Source organism: Monodelphis domestica, chromosome 4 (genome assembly GCF_027887165.1).
Source record: "Monodelphis domestica isolate mMonDom1 chromosome 4, mMonDom1.pri, whole genome shotgun sequence".
NCBI lineage: Eukaryota > Metazoa > Chordata > Mammalia > Didelphimorphia > Didelphidae > Monodelphis > Monodelphis domestica.
Window position 1 is genome coordinate 415,536,834 of NC_077230.1, and position 14,365 is coordinate 415,551,198.

General features: G+C 45.2%; 2 long non-coding RNA genes across 2 annotated transcripts; both read right to left on the reverse strand.

The window, feature by feature from the left end:
• Positions 1–324: 324 nt before the first annotated feature.
• Positions 325–2,983, reverse strand: LOC130453576 (uncharacterized). The gene is made up of 3 exons (XR_008911595.1): positions 1,882–2,983; positions 1,316–1,402; positions 325–401 (listed from the first exon to the last, which is right to left on the reverse strand). It is a non-coding gene; the product is annotated as an uncharacterized LOC130453576 (long non-coding RNA).
• A 7,598-nt stretch (positions 2,984–10,581) lies between these two features.
• On the reverse strand, positions 10,582–13,209 carry LOC103104680 (uncharacterized). Its single transcript, XR_008918266.1, has 3 exons — positions 13,130–13,209; positions 11,388–11,534; positions 10,582–10,856 (listed from the first exon to the last, which is right to left on the reverse strand). It is a non-coding gene; the product is annotated as an uncharacterized LOC103104680 (long non-coding RNA).
• Between the last annotated feature and the right edge of the window lie 1,156 nt (positions 13,210–14,365).

Below are 14,365 nucleotides of genomic sequence, written 5' to 3' on the forward strand. Positions count from 1 at the left end.
ATCAGAGATCATCCATCCCTTCCTCGCCCACTCCAAACCATGTTCTCCCTCGAAGGGCAGGGCAGGACCTCATCACCATGCTGAGGAGATGGCTGTGCTAGCCAGGAGTGGAGATCCAGGGGTAACCTCCTCTCCCCTTACCTTCTGAAGGAGGAACAGACACATTTCATAGTCCTCTACCTCTGAGCAGGCCACTAGGATTGGTTCCATTAGGTTGCCTGGGGAAGCCAGAAGGGGAAACCGGGGTGAGATCAGGTGAGTCTGAGTGGGGTGAGGATCGGGAGGGCAGTGCTGTCCCGGGTCACTCCATCCTCATTCCCTATACCTGTCATTTCAAATTCCAGCCTCCCGAGAATGGCCGACTTCTCCTGAGCCCGGATTCCTGCCCGAGGGAGCTTTCCCTGTGGAGAGGAATGAGGACAGCTTTGGATCCTGGCTCCCATCTGAGGTGCAGCCTGGTACACTCCAGAAGGGGACTGGATTTAGAGTCAGGAAGACCTGAGTTTGAGTCCTCCTTCTGCTGCCCACTTAGAGTGTGACTGGGCAAGTCACTCATCTCTGTTTCAGTTTCAGAGCTTCAGTTTCCTCTTTTATAAAACAAGGGTAATCACAGTGGTTGGTAGAGTCTCGTCCGGGAGACTGTCTGGAGCAAATGAGATAATGTCTTGAAAGTGCTTTGCAAACCTTAGAGTAATATGATTGACATCTCCAGAGTCCAGTTCCCAGCCCCACTCATCCACACCTTCCTCACTTCTGGGAATTACCTCCCTGCTGCTCTAGACCAACCCATGAGCATCATGGCTTCCTTCAGAAACCACCTTCCCTCCTCCAAGAAGTCTGCCTTGATTCCTCCAGCCCACACTCATTACTTCCTCCCCTGAGACCTGAGAGCATTTATGGGCTTGTCTGTCCTTCTTCTCCCTGCCCATTCACCCTTCTTTTGTCTAAGGTTTCCAGAAAGAATCTCCTGAGCCCTGAACACTCCCAACTTGGTGCCAAATGGTGAGCTTTTCGATGGCAGATCCAAGGTCTCATCCTTTTTCTTCCTGAAGTTCTGCTCCTCTCTCACCTCCATTCTAGACTGTGTCCACCCCTGAGAACCGGGCTCCCAGCTTCTCTGGCTCTGTTTTGGCTTTCAAAACAGTCAAGATCAACATTGGCCAGACAGGGAGGTTGAAGGCTGGAGGCAGGCAAAGGCGATTGAATGAAAGAGAGAGCTCCTTGGTTTGTTGTCAGTCCCTCATTCTCTCCTTGGTCTGGGGCCCCTTCCTGTGCGTAGTAGGAAAACCCTGGGGCCCAGGGGTGGCTTCCCCACCTGGTAGATGAGGCCAGAGCCTCCCGAGCTCAGAGACAGGAACACCAGGTCCTCAGCAAACAAAATCAGAAGGCGATCCTGGAACTCCTAGAGGAAGGACAGTGTGAGGCAGTCTAGGGTCCCCTGCAGGGGCCAGTCGGTCTTCGCTTCCTCCCTGACTGCCCCTGAGAGGCCACTGCTCCTCTTTGTAGCTCACCTTTCTTCACCTACATAATGGCAGTCACATTCCTCAGTTGTCCTCCCCATCCATGATTGTCTTAAGACAAAGACTTTGCAAGCAGCAGTCATGCTACTCGTTATTGTCTTTGGCATTATTTTTCATAGCTAAGGGAGCTGGGCAGCCAGGTGGCAGTGCAGATAGAGCTCCAGGGCAGAGTCAGGAGAACCCAACACTTCATAGCTGTGTGACCTTGGGCAAGTCACTTAACCCCACTGGCCTAGCCCTGGCCCTTCTGTCTTAGAGCTAGTACTAAGCGGGAAAGCAAGGGTTTAAGAATAGACATCTTGGTCCCTTTGAATCCAGGGTCTCCCTTCCCTGCCCCCAACCTGCCCAGTAGAACACTCACCCTGGAGCCTGCGTAGGCCACCTGGACGGGCAGCAGAGCATGGATGGGCCCCAAGTGCTGGATGGGCTTCCCCTCCCACTGCTGGATGGGACAGTGAAGGAGGTAGCTTCGGAGTTTCTGCCTCTTCCAAGGCTCATCACAAGGAACCTGCAGGGGGGCCTCTTAGGGCGGCTGGAGAGCCTGTACCTCTCCCTCCCCCTCCCCCTCTCCCTCAGTCCAACTCAGCGGGCCAGAGCTGGCCCCTCCCCCGCCCGGGAGGACCCAGTCCCTCGGCCCCTGCCTTCCTCTCTGCCCTCCTCAGCCTCACTCCCGCCCTCCCGATCCAGCCTCAGCTAGTAACCGGCCTGAGCCCTGGGCCCGGCCCCCAGCTCTGTCCCTGCAGGCCGGTGCAGCCTGAGACCAGGGACCCAGCCCGATCCCGAACTAGACCCGTCTAGAACCCGGACACCAGCACCGGCACCCCCGGACCCAGCGGAGGCCACCTGGAGGCCGGACCCATTCTTCCCACACAGCCCTGCCCAGCTGATCAGCATGCACCCGGGGTAAAGCCCTGCAGCCCAGCTCCGAGGCTCTGGCCGGCTCGGGTCCCGGCCAAGCCCCGACGGGCCAGGCCGGCCCAACTTTGTACTCGAAATCCTTCCGCCCAAGCCAGGCCGGCCTGGGACTCGGGACCCCAAGGCCAAGCCGAGGCCGTTATTCAGAGGGACCTCCCAGCTCCGGCCAGCCTTGGAGAGCGAACCCCGCGCTGGGCTAGAGCCCGGGGGGCTTCGGGGAGAGGAGCGTGGCACGGGCCCGCCCTCCGAGGCTCCGGGGACCCAAAGCGGCTGACGCCTGCCCTCTGCTGCCCGGCGGGGAGACTGTCTGACTAGGGAGACGCAGCTCCGGCGAGCGCCTCCACTCCCGCCCGCAGGGCTTCCTCCTCTCTCCCAGGACGCCCGGCCCTAGTACGGAATACAGAAGGTACTGAGGACAGTAAGGTAGTCCATAGAATACATAATGCGGATTACCTATAACATTCTAACTTATTCCATCTAAGTGTTATACAGTGCACACATCGTATGGCATATGTTAGTGTGTAATGCACGGTATACGTTAAATAGTGCATGTTGCCTAGCATATAATATTCCCATCCATTACATACTATATAATGCACATTATATATAATACATAGAAACTATGCTGTAGATGCTGCTGCACATTATATAGTATATAATGCATATTATATACTATTCCAATACACTAAGACTATACAATGCACATTATATAGTCTAATATAGGAGATATTATATAATACATATATAAAATAGAATAGATGATGCACATTATATATTCTAATATATTCTATATACTATATCATAGAATGCATATATAACATAATGTTATTATATTATGAATGATATTATATATTATATAAATATATATTATACAAAATATTATATTATGAAATATTATATCTTCTATATAATGTATATATATAATATACAACATATATTATATACTACATAGTGTTCCAATTTATTACATACTATATAATACACATTAGATAGTCTACTGTATATGATGTATTATATAATACATATATAAAATAGTATAGGTGATACACATTATATTATATAATATTCTAATATATTCTATGTGCTATATTACAGAATGCATATATAATATAATGCATATTATATTATAAATGTTATAAAATATTCTATATAATGTATTATATAATTTATATATAACATACAATGCATATTGTATACTATATAGTAGTCCAACATATTACATACTATATAATTCATATTATATAGTCTAATATAGGATGTATTATATAATACATATATAAAATTGTATAGATGATGCACACTATATATTATATAATATTCCAATATATTCTATATACTGTATTATACAATACATATATAATGCACATTATATTATACAATATTCTGATATAGTCTATATAATGTATTATATAATGCATGTGCATAAAATGTATACTAATTATATACTATTCTATATAATGTATTATAGAATGCATATATAATGTGCATTATATAATATTCCAATATACCCTGTATTATATAATATATAACATGTAAAGTGTGTTTTCCCTTCTACATCCCAGGGGCTAGGGACTCAGCACCCTGGGGATCTGGAAAATCCTGGTAACATTTTTTGGTCCTCTCTTTGTACCAGAGAAGCAGCCCGAACGTTTTCTTTTTCTTTTGTGGACTGTTTACAATACCTTACCGTAGAATTGGGGTTAAGTCATTGGTCCTAGGCCACATGTAGGCCAGTGTGTGAGCTCTGGCTACATTCTAGCCTTTGTGCATAGTCTGTTGGCTTTTGCGTTCTTTTCTCCAACATTAACATTTTAACTTATTTTAACTTTTAAAAGAAACCATTTACATTTATGGCATTACACGACGAAATGTGTTGCTATCACACAATACTATACATCTATTTTATGCATTTCTGAGTCTCTGAACGTTTTCTGTGTCATCTGCTGGCCTTTGCATGTTGTCTGCAACTTCGGCAAAACTCCCTCCAAATTCCCACATTTAATTTCTTATGCCGACCCGCAATTTATCGAAATGCGGTTAGGGAAAGTCGAGATGTGGCAGGGATGCCTTTCTCTCCATAATATTGAATATAGAATATAGAAATGGTGTATATAAATAACTTTGGGCAGGCCATGTCTCTTCTCTGAGCCTCTGTTTCCCCATCTGTAACATGAGGAGGGTAGACTTGATCATCTCCCAAGACCTCTCCCAGCCCTTGGAGGTCCTCCATCCCTTGTCCGTTCAGGCCCTTGTACCGTCTGCCAGGGCCCCTGGGAACAGAGGCAACACGGACTGGTGGCGAGCACGTTGGACTTGAAGTCATCTGAGCAGCTAAGTAAAGAACGATTGGGGTTGGAGGAGGGGGAGACAGTTGGGGTGGGAGGTGATGGTAGCCTGAGCTAGAGGGGTGGCCCTAGACAGCTCAGAGGGGAGTTATGAAAGCAGATGGATTGAGATTTGGTGGCGGGTTTGATCTGTGGGTGAGGGAGGTGCCCAGGATGGCACCTAGTTTTCCAGTCTGAGGTCAGGGCGGTGCCCTTCACAGTCTGAAGGAGGGGAAAGTTTTGGGGAAAGATCAGGGGTTTCGTGTTGCTGTGCTGGTTGGGAGATGCCGGTGGGACATCAGTTCTGCGTGCCAGACGGCAGCTGGGGATCTACAGGGAGCTTGGTGGAGACGCTGACGGGAGGGCTATAGGCATCTGCAGAGAGATGATCCCTGAACCCGTGGCTGCTGAGGAGGTCACCGAGGGACGTGGTCCAGAGCAGACAGCTAAGTGTTTGGGTACTTAAAAAGATTAAAAACCATTTTTAGCTCACACAGAGTCCAAAAGCAAGTCCAGATTTGACCCTCTGCCTGTAGTTTGCTGACCCCTGGTATAGAGGAAAAAGAAGAGGGCCCAGAACAGAGCCCTATGGGGCACCTATGGTTAGTGGGCATGAGCTGAGCCAACCAGCAAAGGAGCCTGAGAAGGAGCAGACAGGTAAGAAGGGGGAGAACCAAGAGAAGAGTTTCCTGGGAGCCTAGGGAAAAGGGGATCAAGGAAAAGAGGGTGATCAACAGTGTCAAAGGCTGCAGAGAAGTCAAGAAGGAGCAGGGCTGAGAAGATTTGTCAATTAAGAGATCATTGAGGGGGCAGCTGGGTAGCCCAGTGGATTGAGAGCCAGGCCCAGAGATGGGAGGTCCTGGGTTCAAATCTGGATTTAGACACTTCCAAGCTGTGTGACCCTGGGCAAGTCACTTAACCCCCATTGCCTACCCCTAACTGCTCTTCTGCCTTGGCACCAATACACAGTATTTATTCCAAGACGGAAGGTAAGTGTTTAAAGAGAGAGAGAGAGAGAGAGAGAGAGAGAGAGAGAGAGAGAGAGAGAGAGAGAGAGAGAGAGAGAAAGAGAGAGAGAGAGAGAGAGAGATCATTGAAGGGGAAACTGGGTTGTGCAGTGGTTAGAGTACCAGGCCTGAAGTTGGGAAGACTGTGAGTTCAAATGTGGTCTCTGATGCTTCTTATCTGTGTGACCCTGAACAAGTCACATCACCCTGTTTGCTCCAGTTTCCTCATCCAGCTAAATGAGCTGGAAAAGGAAATGACAAACCACTTGATTATCTTGACCAAGAAAACCCCAAAAGGGTCATGAAGAATCAGATATGACTGAACAATAGCAACAAAAGCTGGCATCCATTTGCCTTAAAAAAAAAAAGTCTAATAAAAGAGATCACCAGTGACTTTGGGGGGAATAATTTCAGTTGAATGATGAGGTCAGATGTCAGATTGCAGAGTTAAGAAGAAGAGAGGAAGTAGAGGCATTGATTGTAGATGAACTTCTCAAGGAGTTTAGCCACAAAACACCGAAGAGATATGGGATAGTATTTATTGGGGATGGATGGATCAAATGAAGGCTTTTTAAGGGTGAGGGAGACATGGGCATATTTATAGTTAGCAGTGAAACAGTCAGTGGACAAGGAGGGACTGAAGGTAAGTGGGATAGTGGGGATGATAGAGGGAAGAACCTGCTGGAGATGGTAGGAGGGGATGGGATCAAGAGTACATGAAAGGGGGCAGCTAGAGCACCAAGCCCAGAGGTCCTGGGTTCAAATGTGGCCTCTGACACTTCCCAGCTGTGTGACCCTGGGCAAGTCACTTAACCCCTATTGCCTAGCCCTTGCTTCTCTTCTGCCTTGGAACCAATACTTGTATTGATTCTAAGACACAAGGTAAGGGTTTTAAAAAAATAAATGTACAAGAGGCTGACCTTGGCCAGAAGATCCAGAGATCATCAGAGATAAAGGGAAGGAGGAGATGGTGGGGGACAATGTCTGAATGATATGAGGTGAAGAGGAAAGAAAAGAGTGAAGCTCCCAAAGAACGACCTCAAATTTTTTCAGGGAAGTATAAGGCAAAGACTTCAGCTGAGGGAGTAGGAAGGGAAGTGCCGTAGGAGGCTTGAGACAAGGTTGGAGACAGCCTCTAAGGAGAGCGGGATAGCCAATTGATCAGGGAAGAATAGCATCCAGTTGAGATGAAATAAAATAAATTCGTGGTTGGCCCACCAACATTGGTTTCATGATTTTCTTCAGCTCCATCTAGCAGTATATGAGTTGGAATGAAGGCTGGTGGGAGTAATTCGGGGTTGGATTAGACATGGTCGATGATAGGACATGGGGACAGAGAATCGGAGTTTAGAGAGCAGTGGGGAGTTGAATTGGTTCCCCAAAGAGAAGAAGAAGTGTAGCCACTACAGGAGTGATATCCTGGGAAAGAAAAGAGAGCTGGAAGTAATGGAGGCCATGATAAGGATGAGAAGTCATAAGGCAGAGAGAAAATGGAATGGTAAAAAGATCATGATTGGATAAAAGGGTTGAAAATGGAATACTTCTGAGTAATCTATTCACAGGATTTGGAGGCAGAGATGGCTCAGTGGATTAAGAGCCAGACATAGAGACAGGATGTTTTGGGTTCAAATTTGACTTCAGACACTTCCTAGCTGTACAACTGTGGGCAGGTCACTTAACATCCATTGCTTAACCCTTACTGCTCTTCAACCTTAGAACCAATACACAGTATTGATTCTAAGATAGAAGGTAAGGATTAAAAAAAAAAGACCAAAAGTATGACCACCATAAGATCAAGGATATGACCATTTATCTCTGTTTATAACTAAAATGGAATAGGGAAACAGATTAAGAATTGATCAGATTGAGGAACTGGGAAAGTCTTTAAAAAAGGATTAGTATATATGTTGAAGTCCCATAGTATGGGGGCAAGGTTGTATAGGTAAGGTGGAAGAGGGAAAGTCTGAAAGTGGCAATGGGGCATATTCTCAACTATCCTCCTGAAATCAACATTTAAAGGGAATAGGAGAGAGGGCAGAGCCAATAGCAGAATGGACGATGAGCAAAGTGGGTCCTTTAGGAGGGAGCCATGTCTTGGAAAGGGCCAGAAAATGGCAGGAGTAAAAAAGGAAGAGGTTCAAGATGGAAAGAAGTTTGCTAATTATGATGGAGGCATTCCAGAGGGCACCATGGAAGGTACAGGGTAATCTGGAGTTAAAACACTGCTGGGTAGATTGAGGGAGATAGGACTAGGGAGCAGTCAGGTAAGGATTTATAAACTGGGAGCCAAGAGTTCATAATCACTGGGGTTGGAGTGAATATAGGAAGATGAGAGAGTATTAATCACTGAGGAATCAGACCAGGCAGAGTGTTGCATATTTCTCAAGCTCACCCTTTTAGCTTCTTTCCTACTGACAGGTAGGAGTGGGGAGATGGGACACATTTGGGTATCTTTACAAATACTTGGAAGAGATACACACCTCCCCTTTCTTCCTCTAGTGTGCCCCTCAGTGGTCGTCTGGACTAGAGGAAAGACTCACCAGCAGAGACAAAGGACTAGAATCAAGTCCCAAGTTCTGGATTTTCAACTCTTGGATTCGATGTTGAAGCCCAAGAACCCAGAGCTGGTAATTCCCAGGAGTACAGAAGATGGTCCTTGTCTCGATCATGGAACCTATGAGAGGATCATCCAACTACTTACTGTATACAGGGCCCAAAGTGCCTGAGAACTCCAAATCCCCATTCCTGGCCAAAAATAGCCCCAATTCCCTCTCAGTTACAGGGGAACCTAATGATCTGCCCAGGCACTGTAAACATTGAATATCCTGATTCACCATCTCAGGCTCAGATGGCTCCAATACCTAATCAATATGGTAGTGGGGGAAAGTGATCAATATGGAATGAGAGAACCTGGATTCAAATCCTGAATTTTCTACTTACTAAGCTGTGTGATCTTGGGCAAGCCCCTTGCCCTATCTGAAACTCAATTTCTTCTTCTGTAGAATGTAGGAGTGTCTAGATGCCCTTAAATGTCCCTTCAAGATTAAAATTTATGAAATTCTGGTCCCATGGCTCTGATTCTCCATCTAGTCCAGGGGTTCCTAACCTTTCTCTCTCTGTCTCTCTCTGTCTCTCTGTCTCTGTCTCTGTCTCTCTCTCTCTCTCTCTCTCTCTCTCTCTCTCTCTCTCTCTCTCTCTCTCTCTCTGTCTCTCTCTGTCTCTCTCTGTCTCTCTGTCTCTCTCTGTCTCTCTCTGTCTCTCTCTCTCTCTCTCTCTCTCTCTTTGTGTGTGTGTGTGTGTGTGTGTGTGTGTGTGTGTGTGTGTGAAGGACCCTTTTGGCAATCTGGTGAAATCTATGGACACACACTGTCCCTTCCACCCATTTTATTTTTTTGTGAGTCTCCCTAACTCACCCAGACTAGAAGTACGGTGGCCATTCATGGGTCTGATCCTAATACTTGTCAAATGGAAGTTCTGATCTGCTCCATTTTTCTGATGTGGACCTTTTTGCCTTTCCTTAAGTAGCCAGGTGAGTGGTGCCAGACTTAGTGTAGACACCAGATTGGCTTAGTGTACAGCTGCTAAGAGCTCTTGAACTCAAGCAGTCTTCCAGCTTCTGCCTCCCCAGGAATGGTAAGTATAGGTGTGGAGCACTACCCTTCAAAGCTAGGGGCCCCTTTATTTTAAGTAAACAGATTGAAATACTTAGGATTACAAAGGAAATAAATTATATTGAAATATAGTTATCTAAGTGTTTTTTGCTCATGGATCGCTGATTAGAAACCCTGTTCTAGACTGCAGAGGACCCTGATTTTTCTGTCCTCTAGACCCATCACTGGGCACAGAATTTACTATTTACTCCAAGAAGGGAGTGGTTACGATTGTCTAAGCTCTGAGTAAAAGAACTTACCGGAGATGTCAAGCCCATTCTGGCTACCCTGGTGCTCTCTCACCCTCAGCCCTGTGAGGGGAAGAAGTCCCTGTAGGCAGGAATGAGATACAGCTTCCACTCTTCTTGTGACCCTAGTCAATCTTCTTGAACCGCCTCTGGGGTGCTTAGAGATCTGGGGCCCTGGATGTCTTCAAATTTCTCCTTCCTGTTCTCACTGGCTTTAAGAGTTAGAACTATACTTGGAGGGATAAGGAGCAACAGAGCTATAACTAGAAATCTTGAGATCTGGGGCAAGCAGCATGAAACACGACTTTAAGACTCTAAGCCCTGGCCCAATGGCCCTATGGCAGAAACTTCAAGCTCCCTCTTAAGGGAGAGTGTTCCAGAACACGTCATTTTTGGGAGGAGAAGCCATCTGTCAGCTTCCTATTTTAATTAATTACTCTTGCCAAATAGGTGCTAAACACAGCTGTAACAAGGGCTGCCTTCTAAGTTTTGATGCCCTGGGACAAATTCCTGGTTATCTCTCTTAGTTGTGGCTCTGGGAAGAGACAAAGAGAGGGAGCTGTGGGCTGACCCTAGGACAGCTAGGTTGGTATAATATATAGAACCCTGGTGCTGGAGACCAGAAGCCCTGAGTTCAAATTTGACCTCAGACACAGACTGACATTAGGCAAGTCACTTAACTTCCATCTGCCTCAACTAAAAAATAGCTAACCTTGTAAAAAACAGTGAAAATACAAACTGTGATAAGAGCACTTAATTCCTAAGGGGGGCTGTGAGAATCAAATGATAATCTTTATATTACATGTTATATTATTATTTGGATTTTTGGATATATATTGGATATATTTTGATCAACATATTATATTATATTATATATAATATGTAATATATTATAATAATGCAATTCCTGGTGCATAGAAGGCACTTAATAAAGCTTTGTTCTCTTCCCCTCCCCTTCAGATCTTATCCTGGCTACAGCAGCTGCCCTTAACCTGATCCACCCCTCACCTTTATTCCCCAGAACCAAACCCGCAGGCCAAAGATCAAGCAGGGAGCACAGGAGAGGGAGGTGGGGAAGGAATCCAGGAGGTGGAGGAAGGCTCACCTGGTAGACAAAAGCTTGATGCTCAAGGGCCATTGACAGAGCCAGAATATGGGCAGGAAAGAGTACCAGGTACATCTCAGCTGTCTCCTGCAGGAAGAGAGGAGAACCTCCACTATTCCCATCCAACAAGTGGCAGCCTCTGTCACAGATCTCCAGGAAAAAAGAACCCCTTAGCTCCCCTTTCGGACAGTTTTCATCCTTAGAAAGGTCTCCCTCTGCCCCCCTTTCAGGGTTTAGAGCTGGGGGTGGGGGAGTTTAGAGACCATCTAGTTTTGTGCCACATTAGGGACTCCCTGGGGAAATTCTGCCAGCATACATATGAGAAAACTGAGTCAGAAGACAGTGAAATGACTTGCCCAAGGTCACAGAGGTAGTAAGGGTCAGAGGAAGGATATGAACTCAAGTCCTTTGACTTTAAAGGCAATATTCTTCATTGTCTTTAGCTTTAGTTGGGATCTAAAATTGTTATGCCCATTTTACAGATGGGCATATTGAAATATAACAAAGAGCAACAGACCCCAAATGATAAATTTTTCTCCCTGGCCAGAAGCCCAGAGATTGACCTAGGTTGGAGTGTCCAGTGTCCAAATGGTGGTAAGGGGGCCAGGGCATTATTACCTCCATGTGGCAGCTGCACAACTGGACCATGGAGGACCACAAGACTTTGCCCAGACAGTGTATGCTGCCCTGCTCCCAGTTCTGGATGGGTTCTGAAAACAGGAATGCCTCCAGCTCCTTTCGGGTCTTACCCCACAGCACCTCCTCCTGGAATCAAACAACCAATCAATAAGAGTGCATTTATTAAGCCCCTACTATGTGCCAGACACTGTCCCAGGAGCTGGGGGCCCAGTCCATGCTCTCAGGGAGTTTATATTCCATTATGCACACAAAAAAAGCATGTACCAAATAAATACAAAGTGATTCCAAAGGCAGGAGTTGGGGGAGGCAATAGCAACTGGTAGAGTAGGTGCTGAAATAATAGAAAGTGATGTTTAAGTATCTACTATGGGCTTGGAGATAGGAGATACTAGAAGCAAATCTGGTCTCAGATACTTTGTAGCTGTGTGGTCCTGGGCAAGTCCTTCTGCATTAGAACTGATACTTAGTATCAATTCTTTTTAAAAATTCTTTTCCCCCTAGTTTCTATTTTATTATAAATTATTATATTACAAATTATATAATATATTTTATTATAAATTATTATAGTTTTATATTATAAATTATATTATTTCTATTTTTGGTTATTTTAAAAGACTTATTTAGAATATCTTCCTTCCTTCCTTCCTTCCTTCCTTTCTTTTTCTTTCTTTCTTTCTTTCTTTCTTTCTTTCTTTCTTTCTTTCTTTCTTTCTTTCTTTCTTTCTTTCTTTCTTTCTTTCTTTCTTTCTTTCTTTCTTTCTTTCTTTCTTTCTTTCTTTCTTTCTTTCTTTCTTTCTTTCTTCTTTCTTTCTTTCTTTCTCTTTCTTTCTTTCTTTCTCTTTCTTTCTTAGAATCAATAGTCTTGCCCAGGGTCACACAGCTAGGAAGTATCTCAGACCAGATCAGAACCACAGTCTACCTGGTGCTCTATCAATCCACTATACAACTAGTTGCCCCACTTATTATCAATTCTAAGACAGAAGCTAATGATTAAAGGAAAAAAAAAAACCCTGGGAAATAGATGACCTCCATTTTACAACTGAGGAAATTGAGGCCCAAGTGTATGAGACTGGTTTTGAACAGACTTCAGGCCCAGAGTTCTGTCTCTGGCTCCATCTAGCTGCCAAACTTCTGCATCTGGATGGAGTATGGATTAGAAGAGTGAGAGGCAAGAGGCAAAGAGAATGATTTGAAAGTTATTGGGATGGTCCAGGTTAGTGTTCCCCCAACTTTCTGGTCTTAGAACCCCTTCACATTCTTAAAACTTACTGGGGGCCAGCCCTCTTCCCCCAAAGTCTTTATTTATGCACATTATATCTATTGATGTTTACTGTGTTAAAAATGGAAATGTTTTAGTGTAAGTATGAAAATAGTTTTCACCTTGTGAACACCCTCCTCCAAGGAGCTTGGGGACCTCCCAGGGACCCTTGGGCCATACTTGGTGATCCATTGGTCTGGAGGATGTGAGTTGAGAAAAGGGGATGTAGGTGAGAGACATGAATAAGAAAAAAAGATGTAAAATGTTTTGCCAACTTTAAAGCTTAGAGATAGGGATAGGGATGATTTCACTGGTACAGGAACTTTTCAAAGAGGAAATTCAATTGACTAATAGATGTTGGCATGTCCTCTATTATATATAGTCAAAAGAAGGAGACTCCTTCTTCCCATGCAGGATACCACCTTCTCTATGAATCATCAATCAGCATTTATTAAACACTTACTTTGTGCCAGGCACTGTGCTGAGTGCTGAGAATACATGGAGAGTAAAAGACAGCTCCTGTCTTCAGAGAGCCTATAATCTAACGGGGGAGACAGAAACAAACAAACATATACAAAGAAAGCCACATATAGGATGCATAGGAAATAATGAACAAAAGGAAAAGTCCTAGAAGTAAGAGGAATTAGGAAAGCATCCTGTAGGAGGCAGGATTTTAGTTGGGACTTAAAGGGAGGTCACCCAGGGAGAATGTGTCAGAGACAGTTCTGGACTTTTTTTTCTTCTTCTTGGTTCTGAGGCCAGTTCTCTATCCACTATGCAAGACTCTCTTTCATAGACACTTGCTGTTAATTATCAGGGCGCTAGGTGGCTCAAGGGATTAGGTGTCAGTCCTGGAGTCAGAGAGACTCATTTTCTTTTTTTTTTTTTTAACTCTTACCTTATGTCTTAGAATCAATATTATGCACAGGTTCCAAAGCAGAAGAGTGGTAAGGGCTAGGCAATGGGGGTTAAGTGACTTACTCAGGGTCACCCAGCTGGGAAGTGTCTGAGGCCAAATTTGAACCCAGGATCTCCCATCTCTACACCTGGCTCTTAATCCACTGAGCCACCACTGAGCCACCCAGCTGCCCCCAGACTCATTTTCTTGAGTTCAAATCTGGTCTCAGATACTTCCTAGCAGAATGACCCTGGGCAAGTAAGTCACTTAGCCTCTGTATGCCTGGAGGCTGCTAGATGGCTCAGGGGATAGAGTGCTGGGTCTGGAGTCAGAAAACCTGAATTCAAATCTGGTCTCAGATACTTATTAGCTGTGATGCTGGACAATTGTTGGCTTCAGATTCTTCATCTGTAAAATAGGGTAGAGAAGGGAATGACAAGCCATTCCAGTGTCTGTACCAGGAAAACCCCAAATGGGGACACGAGGAGTCAGACACAAGTAAAATGACTGAAGGAGGACAACAGCATCACTATTATCAGTAGCCAGACAAAGACTCAACAGCTGATTAGATAAGTAGAGGGAAGAAGAGGGAGGAGCTAAGAATTTCTTTAAGGCTGGAAATCAGGATGACTGTCAAGATGGTGGTACCCTACACAGAGGGAAGGCTGGGAGCCTGGGAAGATTGAACTCGAGATGCTTATAGGAATTGCTCAGGAGAGAGAGGGAATCTAGGAGTCATCTGGGTAGAAGTAATCAAGGAAGCTGATGGAGAGGGGAGTGGGGGGAGGCAGAGCCAGAGAG